Source organism: Stegostoma tigrinum, chromosome 19, assembly GCF_030684315.1.
Source record: "Stegostoma tigrinum isolate sSteTig4 chromosome 19, sSteTig4.hap1, whole genome shotgun sequence".
Lineage (NCBI taxonomy): Eukaryota > Metazoa > Chordata > Chondrichthyes > Orectolobiformes > Stegostomatidae > Stegostoma > Stegostoma tigrinum.
In genome coordinates, this window is record NC_081372.1 from 31,301,040 (window position 1) to 31,314,384 (window position 13,345).

Below are 13,345 nucleotides of genomic sequence, written 5' to 3' on the forward strand. Positions count from 1 at the left end.
TATCTGAGGATGCAGCAATTATTTCTAATCTGCAGCTTTTAGGGTGCTCAGGGAGAATCCGAGCAATCGTGTTCACCTTTCTACGTCTGCTCAATGACAGGAGGACAACAAATCCCTAAACTGGCAACGTTCTTGATGCTATCTCCTCCCCTGACTTGTGAATGGCTGCTGCAACTTTCAATTCAAAGGAATAAGTATTTCAACCGAAGAAAACATGAACACTGAGCTTCTTAAACATTTCTGGCCTCTGTGATACATCCCCAAACTGATTTTTGCCAGTCTACTGCAAGCCCAATTTAGACAGCTGATGAGAGCTGGAAAACCAAAGGTTTATGGAGTCGGGCTTTTAGTAAGCTCGTGAAAATTTCAATTGGTCTCCATAAAAGCAGGGGCAAATTCCCCGTCTTAGTGTATCAGAGATAATAGGAACTGCAGATGCTGGAGAATCCGAGATAACAAAGTGTAGAGCTGGATGAACACAGCAGGCCAAGCAGCATCTTAGGAGCAGAAAACTTTTACATCGTGGAAACCAAGCGGAGGCTTGGGGACCGCTTTGCGGAACACCTACGCTCGGTTCACAATAAACAACCGCACCTCCCAATCGCGAACCATTTCAACTCCCCCTCCCATTCCTTAGACGACATGTCCATCATGGGCCTCCTGCAGTCCTACAATGATGCCACCCGAAGGTTGCATAACAGCAACTCATATTCCGCTTGGGAACCTGCAGCCCAATGGTATCAATGCGGATTTCACCAGCTTCAAAATCTCCCCTCCCGCTACTGCATCCCAAAACCAGCCCACCTGGCCACCGCCAACCTAACCTATTCTTCCTCTCACCTATCCCCTCCTCCCATCTCAAGCTGCACCCCCACTTCCTTCCTACTAACCTCATCCCATCACCTTTACCTGCCTGAAACATCAGCTTTTCTGCTCCTAAGATGCTGCTTGGCCTGCTGTGTTCATCCCCGTCTTAGTGTTATGGACTAGACCAGAACCCCCCGCCTCACGATGTGTTAAGAAGGTAGCTTAAACCCTAACCTTTTCTTACTTTTAAAGGTAGATGTGAAATGCGTGTTCCAGATGTGATGGTACTGGTCAAACTACTCAACATTAAGCAGAACACAATTTATTTAAATGCTGTAGTTAAAATATAAATGAAAGAGGAATTTAAAACAACTTAACTATTGGCAAACTTAACTGAAGAAAAGATACGGTACTTATGATAATTAACTGTTCCAATATAGTAACATCCCATAAACACACCCCTTGGCAAAAAGGTAAATGCAGAGACAGATTCTTACATGCAGTTCTCCAATCCAGGAGGAAATAACACCGAGAGAGATTTCAGAGAAAGTTGCAGCTAGGAATCATTTACTGACACTTCCAATCCTACTGGGACACCAAACAGCTCCTGACTGCTTTAGCTATAAAAAAAAACTAAAAGGCCTGGTCTATGAGAACTGTCCACTCCCTTCCATTCTTACAATTTTTTAAAAATCCTAAAGGCCTCCTACGATATTGACTCAGGCCATCTCTAGTGGCCAGTTCAGAGCCACTGCCTTTCCAAACTCTCATTGAAAAAAAATCCCGAATAAAATGACCTTTTTCAAGTGACAGCATTGCCACATTGGGAAGATTGGAATTTCCTGAAACAATAGTGAGATGTCCAGCCATGTCTCAACAACAGCCAGTTTTAGAAGCAACCAGCCTCTGGCACCACCCCAAGCCGCACCTCCATCTCCTACCTACTAACCTCATCCCACCTCCTTGACCTGTCCGTCTTCCCTGGACTGACCTATCCCCTCCCTACCTCCCCACCTATACTCTCCTCTCTACCTATCTTCTTTTCTCTCCATCTTCGGTCCGCTTCCCCCTCTCTCCCTATTTATTCCAGAACCCTCACCGCATCCCCCTCTCTGATGAAGGGTCTAGGCCCGAAATGTCAGCCTTTGTGCTCCTGAGATGCTGCTGGGCCTGCTGTGTTCATCCAGCCTCAGATTTAATTATCTTGGATTCTCTAGCATCTGCAGTTCCCATTATCACTGATACAATTTTAGCCTCTGTTCTTATTGTGATTCAGGTCATCTAGCATCAAGGACGGTTTACGTTTGAGGTTCTCCTATGTTTGTAAATCTGAGCTGGACTGTTGCTACAGTTTTGAGTGTATGGAAGAAATAACTGCAGCACTGTCAAAGGATTAAGAAACCAGCAACATTAATTGTATACAGAACATAGAGGCAGTGTAAAAGCTGATTATGCCATCTTAAGCCAGAAATTACAAGTGTAGGCAACTGGCCCACACAAGGGGGAAAGAAACAAATTTGGAGCTTTGATTCTGTAAGTTGTTTCTACATGTTCAGAATTCTGTACAATCTGTGACATAAGTTATCGGTACGGCAGGGTATCTTACGGCGTGCCAGTTAGATCAACTTGATTTTGTACTCAAATGGTAGAATCTCAGAGCAGTCTGAACAATGTGGGCCTTGGTGGGATTTCTGACTGAAATGCACTAGAACTCTGGCAAGGTCCATCTCAACATTTGGACCAACTCGCTGCATCCTTTATGCACCAGCCAGCAGTGAGACAAGGCTCGTCTAGGTAATCACCATTTGTCAATTTAGGGAAATTATCTTGTGAAACATGTTATTAATGACTCACCTTATTAATATTCAGCTCCCTACCTTATCAAAAGTGCCAAAACAAAGCAGACATCGAGAATCCTTGATGTGAAAGTCAGAGTGAGTATCTGGTTAATTCAGCGCACCGATTGATTCAAAGGACCTTCATGTTGGGCATTGGCACCAACATTTCAGGGCACATTCAATGGGCACTGATCCACATGTATCCCACACCCACGGGCATTAGCATCTAATATGTGTCAGCCTCTAAGAACTCTTAGGCCCATCTCCGGTCCTCTCACAATATGCTTTTGCACTTCAATGGCCCACCTTGGGCTGTACCAGCCACTACTATTATCATCTCCAGCTTCTTGCCCATTCAACAGGGTGCCTAATTTCCCTTGTCTGCCACATTTGGAGCAACTGTAAGAAACCATGCAGGGTAGCTCAGGGCGAGCAGTGTTTGTCCGCTTGCGCAATGGACTTTTAAAAATCATGCCACAGATCTTATTTAATTCTGGGATATCCTAGCATTGGCACATTGTTCTGGGAACAGTGCATGGTAAAATGGGGGTAGAATTGGGCAAAAGGGGTGCTATAGGAATGGAATAGACAGTTAATGAGGTGAGCTTGATAAGATAAGATAGGAAAATTTACTCAGCCTTACAGCCAAAATCCTTCCAAAAAACTCAGCTGACATATAGCTGAAAACATCACATGGTTCAGCCTATGGTTTTCAAAAATGCTTGTCCGCAAGCATGTTATGGGCAACATGATATTTGCAAGAATAAAATCAAAGATCTGTGAATGCTAGAAATCCGAAACAAGAACAAAAAGTGCTGAAGAAACTCAGTAGGTCTAGCTGCATCTGTAAAGAGAGAAACAGAGTTAACATTTCAAGACCAGTGACCCTTTGGGCCTTCGGCTGGGATCTTGGTAAACAATGGGATGAGCAATGATTCTCCTCACTCAATCAGTTTATATCAGATAGAGGCAAAGACAAGAACAATTCATGAAAAGCGTGTCAGTGAGAGCTAAACAGAAAGAATACATTAATATAAAATAACTTTTATTTTATACTTGCAACCTTTTGAATCTTCAGGAAACAATTTACAACCGGAAGGAATGGGGCTTCAAATACACCATCTTCTGGGCAAGAGTTATTGTTTGCCAGTCATTTACAACTACCATACCAAAAAAAGGGTAGTTGTTCTGTTTATTATTAAACTGAACTTTCTGTCACACATGTACTATTACTTAATGTGGAAATCAGAAACTTTATGAAACTCAGGGGGAGGTACCACTTTTGCAAAACTAACTTGTGAGGATTTGTAAATCATATCTCTTTCTTGTCATTATTTGCTGGCTGGAGCGCGCATCCCTCCATTGCCATTATTTGCCAGTAAAATCTGTGCTATTATTATGAAGTAAGATTCTGCAGTATTCACAGACAACATAATAAAGCTTCCCATACCGATACAGTTGAACTTGTTGGTTTATGTCCCACTCATATGGCAATCTTTGTAGTGAAGAGAAGTATAAAACTAACATGAAGATCAGAAAGTCCAAGATTATACAATTTCTGAATTGCTTTGGCTGTTCTTCTGCACAAAGTTATGCACTTTTCCCACCCAAATGTATGAGTCCAGCTATTGATCGGATTTGGTCTGACAATATCCAATGCATGCTATGACATGAAAACATCCTGAAATGTAACACAACAAGATAATTTGAATTGCATTTAAGTTGTTGCTTTGACTTCTTATAAGCCATTCCATCACTGCCAGAGTAGAAGAATGTACAGATGTGATTGTATAAACGGCACACACGCAACAAACTGGACTGACTAATGGAGAATGTTAGTATACTCTATTACAAGTGCTCTACGTAATTTGGCTAGTATTGTTTGATGAATCTTATTTATATCACCCAATCAAATCTTCTTAGGCAACTCTTGAAATCCTGAATGACTTCCCTTGCATCTAGTTTGATGCATTCTGAGCTGATGGAACGTCCAATCTGTAATCTACAGACTATGTTATGTATGGCTCAAAAGATGCTCGGATGATCTGATAAATGGGTTCTTTGGTGGCTTGTACACTTTCTCTATCACCCTGACTTTGCCTCTCCATGTTTCCAACCAAGTCTCTTAATTTTTTTACTCATTCAATCACAGGATGTGGGCATCATTGACCAGGCCAGCATTTATTGCTCATCCCTAATTGCCCAGAGTGCAGTTAAGTGTCAACCACATTTCTATGGGTCTGAAGTTACACATAGGCCAGACAGATAAGGATGTCAGTCTCCTTCTCTAAAGGCATCAGTGAAACAAATGGGTTTTTCTGAAAATGGTTTCTCATGGTCACCATTAGACTCCTAATTCCAGATTTTTTTAAAAAGTACAATTCAAATTCCCCCATCTGTCATGGCAGGATTTGAACTCAGGTGCCCATATCAGTACCAGGGTTTCTGGGATAATAGTCTAAGCAATAACGCCACTAGGCCATCCCCACATATTCTTCAGAGTCTTCCAAAAAGGATTTGCTCTATTTTGCTTCATCAGAAGCAAAGGGTTCCCATGAGTTTGAAGGAATATCTGATCTCTTCAGGAATCCTTGAGGAGATCCCTACACTTCTGGGAGTCTCCAGGTGCCAACGGGTTCCAAGTAAACCAGTCACTTCAGGGACCCAAACAAGTACATTATACAGATAGAGACAAAGACAAATCCAAGTCAAACTTAGATTCTGCTACTAAATGGATTGACTATATTATGAATTCGATTTGAACTAAGCTTCGACTGTGCAATCCGTATTATTTAATTAGAGATAGATTAAATAATCATTTTCCAATCTAAATTTGAGGTATAGCTTTCTAACTGACAGTAAAAGGTTAGCTTAATCTTAGCAGGTTTATTGCTTCTAACTCATATAAATGCTGAGATATCTTGCTAAGTATCAGATTAGCACATTGTAGCACTGTCTAAATTAGTAAATTAATCTGCTCACCTTGCCTCAGTTGCAATAATCTTGCCTTTGAGTCAGATGGACCTACATTTAAGATTCCCTTTAGATATTTGAAAGTATCATCTAAGTTGGTCTTTGGTGCAGTACATCTTTTGGTGTGTTGAAGTGCCATCTGTCTTCTCAGGTGGACGTAAAAGATGTCACAGCACTAAGTTAAGACAAACAGACATATTCTCCCAGCGTTCAGGTTAATATTTAACTCTCAATGAACATCTAGAACAGATAAATTTGGCCAGTATTTCATTGCAATTTGTTAGACCCTGCTATCAACAAATTGGCTGCAGTGCTATCCACATCTAAACAATGGCTATGTTTCAAAGCAGTTAGGTGGTCATAAAGAAGGTACAGAGACTGTAAAAGACGCTATACAAATGAAAATTCTTTAAAATAACCAAGTGAATTAATGGAAGTGGTATGTTTAAATTGTCAGTGATTAATCTGTAATTTGTTTTAATTGCTTTGCAACATAGAAATGGAAAACTCCATTAATCTCTAACTTATGAGTTCTATACTCGTCAAAATCATATTTTAAATCATCTGTTTCTGGTCTGCTGTAATGTAATAGTGTCCTGTGGTAATTATAGTATTTTAAGATTCCATTATGTTTAAGTAATTTGGCTCAATTTAACAGACTCTACCTCAATGTTCTGCTAATCACAGTGACACCGTTCCATCACTTGAGCTGAACACAGCAGTGGAAATCTTAACACAGTAATCAGGATTTAGCCTATCATCATCTTAGCCACATATTCTCCCACTGGAGTTTATATGTTACTAAGCACAAGATCAGAACACTTATAATCAGAGGTGACAAGTTCGTCAAGTAGGAGGTTGGTGGCCAAATTCACAGCTAACGCCCTCTTATCATCAACTGTTCAAGAAATGCTCAATCAGCAGTCAATGTTATCAGATGTGGGAGTCAGTAACTACTCTGGAGAATACTGTTTCATTTCATCATGAAAGACTTCAGCATTTCCAAAGAGGTTTGACACATTAACATGTTCTACTGCAGAAAGCCAGTTCTGAAGTGCAGAATTGCAATCAATTTTTATCCATTTATATCTGTTTACAGTTACATATTGCAAATATATAGCAAACATATTGCTAACCTAAAACCTAAAAGGCAATCTTCCAAGGAGTCATAGAGTAGCAGAGACATTCAGCACGGGAAACAAACCATTTGGTCCAACTCATCCATGCCAATCAGATTTCCCAAACTGTATTAGTCACATTTGCCTCTGTTTAGCCCACATCCCTCTAAACTTTTCTTATCCATGTACCTGTCCAATTGTCTTTTAAATGTTGCTATTGTATTCAACTCCATCACTACCTCTGGCAGTTCATTCCACACACATACCACCCTTTGTGTGAAAATGTTGCCCCTCAGGTCCCTTTTAAATCTTTGTTCCATTTCCATTCTGGCCCTTCTTTTCCTTACGAAAGAAGGGAGCTCAGTATTTTTGAGAGGGAGATTCTGCTCAGGGCTCCCAGAGAAATGGAGGGCTGTACTTCCATTCTGGTAGTTTTCTTTTTCATAATGCAGAACCATCAGTGGAAGGCAAACCATATCCACACTTATGACAGCAGTCAGCTGACAGACTCTGATATTTCAAGGTCCTGACAGCCACATTGACAGCTGCTGTCAAATTGTAAATAAATAAGGTAAGTGTGATGGTAGTGTACCTGGAGATAATGTGCCAGATTGGTTGGAGCATGAATGCCATGTGGGCAGAGGGCCAGGGAAGGAGAATGCCAGCTGGGAACAGTCCTAGATGGGGAGAGCATAGGTACTAGGGTGGGATTACAGATGAGTAGGTAGAAGGGTGCCAGATCGGTGGGGTTACAATTGATATAACATGCTGATGATTTTTTAAATTAAATATAATATCTGCAAAGCAACTTGTTGTTGAAGTTGCCAACACCCACCATATGAACCTCCATCAATGTTAGGGTGCCATGACTATATAAACTAATCTCTGAGATTTCTTGAAACTCCTTCTACTTATTTCTTATTCTCAATTTAAAAATAACATTTTCAAGATAAAATTGAGATCAAGCTAGCATAAGCAACAATGTCACATGGACGTAATTTGAAAATTGCTGATTGGATAGGGATAAACATTAACTTAGTAAACTCTGATGTGACGCTATCTGCAATACATGAAAACAGACAAAATACTGAAAATAATTAGACATCAATGACAAAAAAATTGGTTAAGACAAAAAGCCAACCTAAGTCAGTTTCTTAGCAGCAGTTTATGTTGAAATTGCTATCACAGTACTGCAATAAAGTGAATTGTTTAAGAATAAACAGGAATTTAGAATCAAATTGCATATCATCAATTATACGCAAAATGATTCAACCATTTCACTTACAAGATTAAGTGCATAATTACAAATTATTGAACACATGTTCCCAATCTTTTATGCATCTCATTACATTATGTGAAAAGTTTTGAAAGTTTAAAATAGAAGACAGTAATTCCTTTCTATGAACATGATAGGCTTCATTGCTTTATTACTCTCTGCATGGGATTTTTGTGTCACAGTGAAAAAAATTAAAAGTTGCCTTGATTCATTTTGGGTCATCACTAATCACTTGCCACAGATGATTGAGGATGGTAGTAGTAAACTGGGATTAAGGCAACGACACATAAGTAAATCCTTATTAAGTAGATAACAGGGTGTGGAGCTGGATGAACACAGCAGGGCAGGCAGCATCAGAGGAGCAGGAAAGCTGATATTTCAGGTCTGGACCCTTCTTCAGAAATGGGGGAAATAAATAGAGAGAGGGGGAGGCAATGATAGAAGGCGGATAGAGGAGTTGATTGGTAGAGAAAAGATGGACAGGTCAAGGAGGCGGGGATGAAGCCAGTACAGGTGAGTGTACGTAGGGAGTTGGGATGGGTGTCGGTCAGTGAGGACGGAGGGAGAAAAGACAGACAGGTCAAGGAGGCGAGAATGACATGGGCTCGTCTTGGGATGAGGTCGGGGGTGGGGAGATTTTGAAGCTTGTAAATTCTACATTGAGACCTTTGGGCTGTAGGGTTCCCAGGCAGAATATGAGGGACTGTTCCTCCAGCGCTCAGGTGGCATCATTGTGGCACACAATGGACATGTTATCCAAGGAGTGGGACGGGGAGTTGAAGTGGTTTGTCAGTGGGAGATGCTGCACAAAGCGGTCTTCAAGCCTCCACTTGGAGAGGAGGCCACATCGGGAACAGCAGATACAATATGCCACATTTGCGGATGTGCAGGTGAAAATTTGCTTGATGTGGAAGGTTTCCTTGGGGCTTGGGATGGGGGAAAGGGGGGAGGTGTGGGGCCAGGTGTAGCACTTCCTGCTGTTGCAGGGAAAAGTGCCGGGGTGATGGAGCTAGTGGGGAGTGTGGAGCAGATGAGGGAGTCACGGAGGGAGTGGTCCCTCTGGAAAGCCGATAAGGGTGGGAAGGGAAATACATCCTTGGTAGTGGGGCCAGATTGCCGGTGGCAGAAGTGGTGGAGAATGATGAGTTGAATCCGAAGGTTGATGGGGTGATACGTGAGGACAAGGGGAATTCTGTATTTATTGTCATTGCAGGAAGGCCGTGTGAGGGCTGAGGTGTGGAAAAGCGGAGGCTTGGGGACTGCTTTGTGTAGCGCCTATGCTCAGTTCGTGACAAACGACAACACCTCCCCGGCACAGACCACTTCAACTCCCCGTCCCACTCTTGGACGACATGTCCATGCTGGGCATCCTCCAGTGCCACAACGATGCCATCCGAAGGCTGGAGGAACAGCACCTCATATTCCATTTGGGGACCCTGCAGCACAATGGTCTCAATGTGGACTTTACAAGCTTCAAAATTCCCCCTCTCCCGACCTCATCCCAAGGCTAGCCCATCTCGTCCTCGCCTCCTTGACCTGTCTGTTTTTTCTCCCACATTCCCGCTCCTCCCCCCTCACTGACAAACCCCCACTCCTACTTCCTACCTACTAGTCTCATCCCCGCCTCCTTGACCTGTTTGTCTTCTCTCCACCTATCTGCTCCTCTATCCACCTTCTATCATTGTCTTCACCCTCTCTCTATTTATTTCAGAGCCCCCTTCCCCCCAACCATTTCTGAAGAAGGGTCCAGACCCGAAACGTCAGCCTTCCTGCTCTGCTGATGCTGCTTGGCCTGCTGTGTTCATCCAGCTCTACACCTTGTTATCTCAGACTCCAGTATCGGCATTTCCTACTATTTCCTTATTAAATGCTTTGTTCATCCCAGACAGTCATGTAAACTAAAAATGGCCAGAGCGTAAGAGTGAAGCTTTCATGTGATCTATAAATATATTTTGATTTGTTTTTACATGGTAAATCTTAACTCAAGGGCACGTTATTACATGAGCAAATATTTATCATGATATCACTCCAAATGGTAGCATCTTAACTTTGCTTTTAATTGTTCCTGGATGTCAGTTGTGCTGTCAAAGCTATATGTTTACTGCTATTTCTAGTTGGCCTGAAAATAATAAGGATGTGCCTTTTCCTTAAGGTGCTGCACCGTTTAAAATTTGGATATTGCTGAGCAGTTAAAATCGTATAGAAAAAAGATCATATCTCCATTAAGCTTTATTTCTATTTTATTCTGATGTTTCATTTGTCACTTTAAATAAGCACAAATACTACACTCACTGTCCTGTTGAAAGAATGCTACTTATTGGAGGTGTGATCTGTTTCATACAATATTAAAGCAAGGCCCTGCCTTAGTCTACCCGTTCAGATGGCCGAACAGATCTCACAACACTATTTGGCTAAGAGTTGGAAATTCTCCTGGTATGGTACGCTAGCAAACTATGTGACTTTATGCACACAATGACTGTGATCTTAACAGTGGGATGTCAGGGAGGGAGAAAAATGACAAAACACCAGTTAAAAGCATTTTTCTTTTACCTTTCCTTATGTTAGTTTTGTCTTTAATACATAAGCTGAAGACTATGTTACTGGTCTAAAAAGTTATCAGTTGTGGTTTATACTCAGATGTTCATTGAAATCATCAGTTGGAATGAATCAGTACATCACACGCTCCCGTCCAAAATTAATTCATTCAAGCTACTGTTGAGAATAAAAGATCTTTGTGAAAAATACAGAACATAAGGCATTGCCCTTTGCATTACAGTAACAACACGAATATTGTGCTTTACAATGGAAGGATGAATGGAGTCTTTTGACGTAAAGTTTAAGAAGTTTAGCATTTTGAAGAAATCCCTACAATTACAAATTCATTATACTCTAACTTGACATATCTGGCATGCAGTAAAGAGCCAAAAATATAGAGGTACAACTTAACGAACTATATCTTGTAAGTCAAAAAGCCTATTTGTATCCTGTTGAGGAAAACAATTCATTTGAGAGAAACAGTCTGGACATGAACAAGCAAGAGTCCAGAGAAAGGATGTTTCTGTTAGGGTGAAAGGCAAGGCTGATAGTTGTGAGGAATGCTGAATGATGAGAGAAATTGAGGTCTTGGCAAGAAAAGGAAAGAAACATATGTCACATAGAAACAGCAGAGATTGAGTGAATCCTGAAGAAAGAATAAGGGAAGTAGAAGTATAAGGAAAGGGAAATAGGGAGGGCAAAAAGAGAGCATGAAATAGTTTTGTCAAATAGGATTAAGGAAAATCCAAAGAGGCTGTACAAAGGCATTAAGGACAAACGGTAACTAGGGAGACAATAGGGTCACTTGAAGATCAGCAAGGCTGCCTGTGTACGGAACTGCAGGAGATGGGGAGATACTAAATGAGTACTTTGCATTAGTGTTTACTGTGGAGAATGATATGGAAGATAGAGAACTTGGGCAAAAAAATAGCAATGTCTTAAAGTGTCCATAATACAGAGGTGAAAGTACTGGCTGTCTTAAAACACATAAAGGTGTATAAATCCCCAGGACCTGAGCAGATGAGCCCTAGAACTTTGCAGGAAGCTAGAAAAGTGATTGCCAGGCCCCTTGCTGAGATATTTATATCATTGATAGCCAAAGGTGAGGTGCTGGAAGACTGGAGGTTCGCTAACGTGGTGCCAATATTTAAGAAAGGTGGCAACGAAAAGCCATGAAACTATAGACCGGTGAGCCTGACAACAGTGGTGGGCAAGTTGTTGGAGGAGATTGCAAGGAACAAGATTTATATATATTCAGAAAGGCAAGAACTGATTAGGGATTGTCAACATGGCTTTGTGCATGGGAATTCATGTCTCACTAATTTGAATGAGTTTTTGAATGAGTAATAAAGAGGATTGATGAAGGTTGAGCAGTGGATGTATGTACACGGACTTCATCAAGGCGTTCAACATGGTTCCACATGGTAGACTGTTTAGCAAGATTAGGTCACATGGAATACAAGGAGAGCTGGCCATTTAGATACGGAACGGGCTCAAAGGTAGGAGAGAGAGGATGGTGGTGGAGGGTTGATTTTTGGACTGGAGACCTGTGAGCAGCAGTGTGATGCAAAGATTGGTGTTGGGACCACTGTTCTTCATCATTTATGTAAATGTTTTGGATGTGAACACAGGAGGTATGGTTAGTAAGTTTGCAGATGATACCAAAATTGGTGGCGTAGTGAACAGTGAAGAAGGTTATCTCAGAGTACAATGGTTCCTTGATGAGATGACCATTGGGCTGAGGAGTGGCAGATGGAGTTTAATTTGGATAAATGTGAGGTGCTGCATTTTGGAAAAGCAAGTCAGGGCAGGATGTATACACTTAATGATAACTTCCTGTGGAGGGTTGCTCAACAAAGAGACCTTGGAGTGCAGCTTCATTGTTCCTTCATAGTGAAGTCACAGTTAGACAGATTAGTGAAAAAGGCATAATGCTTGCCTTTGTTAGTTAGTGCATCAAGTATAGGATTTGGAAGGTCATGTTGCGACTAGAGAGGACATCTGTTAGACCATTTTTAGAATACTGCCTTCAATTCTGGCCTCTCTGCTATAGGAAGAATATTATGAAACTTGAAATGGTTCAGAAAGATTTGCAAGTATGTTGCCTGGAGTGGAGGGTTTGAGCTATAGGGCGAGTGTGAAGTGTCTTCTCTGTTCCTCTGTTTTATTTACCATACATTTGTTTTTAAAGTGCATCCCCAAGGTCTCCAATATGGTAAACACAATAAACATGCCACTCAGTTCTATTTGAAACTGAAATTGGAGTTCTATATATGTAGTTGTATTTTTAATTGCAAACTGAAGGTAGCCTCAAAGTAACACAGGCTGCTGACTGAGGAATCATCAAAGGAGCCTAGCCAAGGCTATAATAACCAGAACACCATTATAAACGGAAGATAAACAAAGTTGTTGGAAAAACTCAGCAGATTTGGTAGCATCTGTGAAGGAAAAAAATCAGTTAACAGTAACCAACCCATCAATGATCTGACACCATTTCTATGTCACTGCGGCCTTGCTTGTAACAGATCAAGGGAGTTAACGTCTCTTCTCATATATCCTTCAATCCTGGTTAGCAATAATATTAAGAGATCAGACAAGGTCTTCCAGTGTTATCAAATGACAGATCCTTCTGTTTACATGATTAAGTCATGCAGTGTTTTGCTAAACCTCTTTGTTATCTTGTATATCAAACAGAAGTTAAAAAATCCAAGATGTAAACCTGTCGACAGCAAGGTATCTGTCTGTAAATTAAGTACTAGACAATACGGTTGACAAAAATGAAACAATAAGAACATGCA

At 41.1% G+C, this 13,345-nt stretch overlaps 1 protein-coding gene across 3 annotated transcripts in view; it reads right to left on the minus strand.

The window, feature by feature from the left end:
* The window catches only part of LOC125461306 (sterile alpha motif domain-containing protein 10), a 111,176-nt gene that overhangs the window by 84,579 nt on the left and 13,252 nt on the right, over positions 1-13,345 (minus strand). The gene's annotated exons all lie outside the window — the stretch shown is intronic.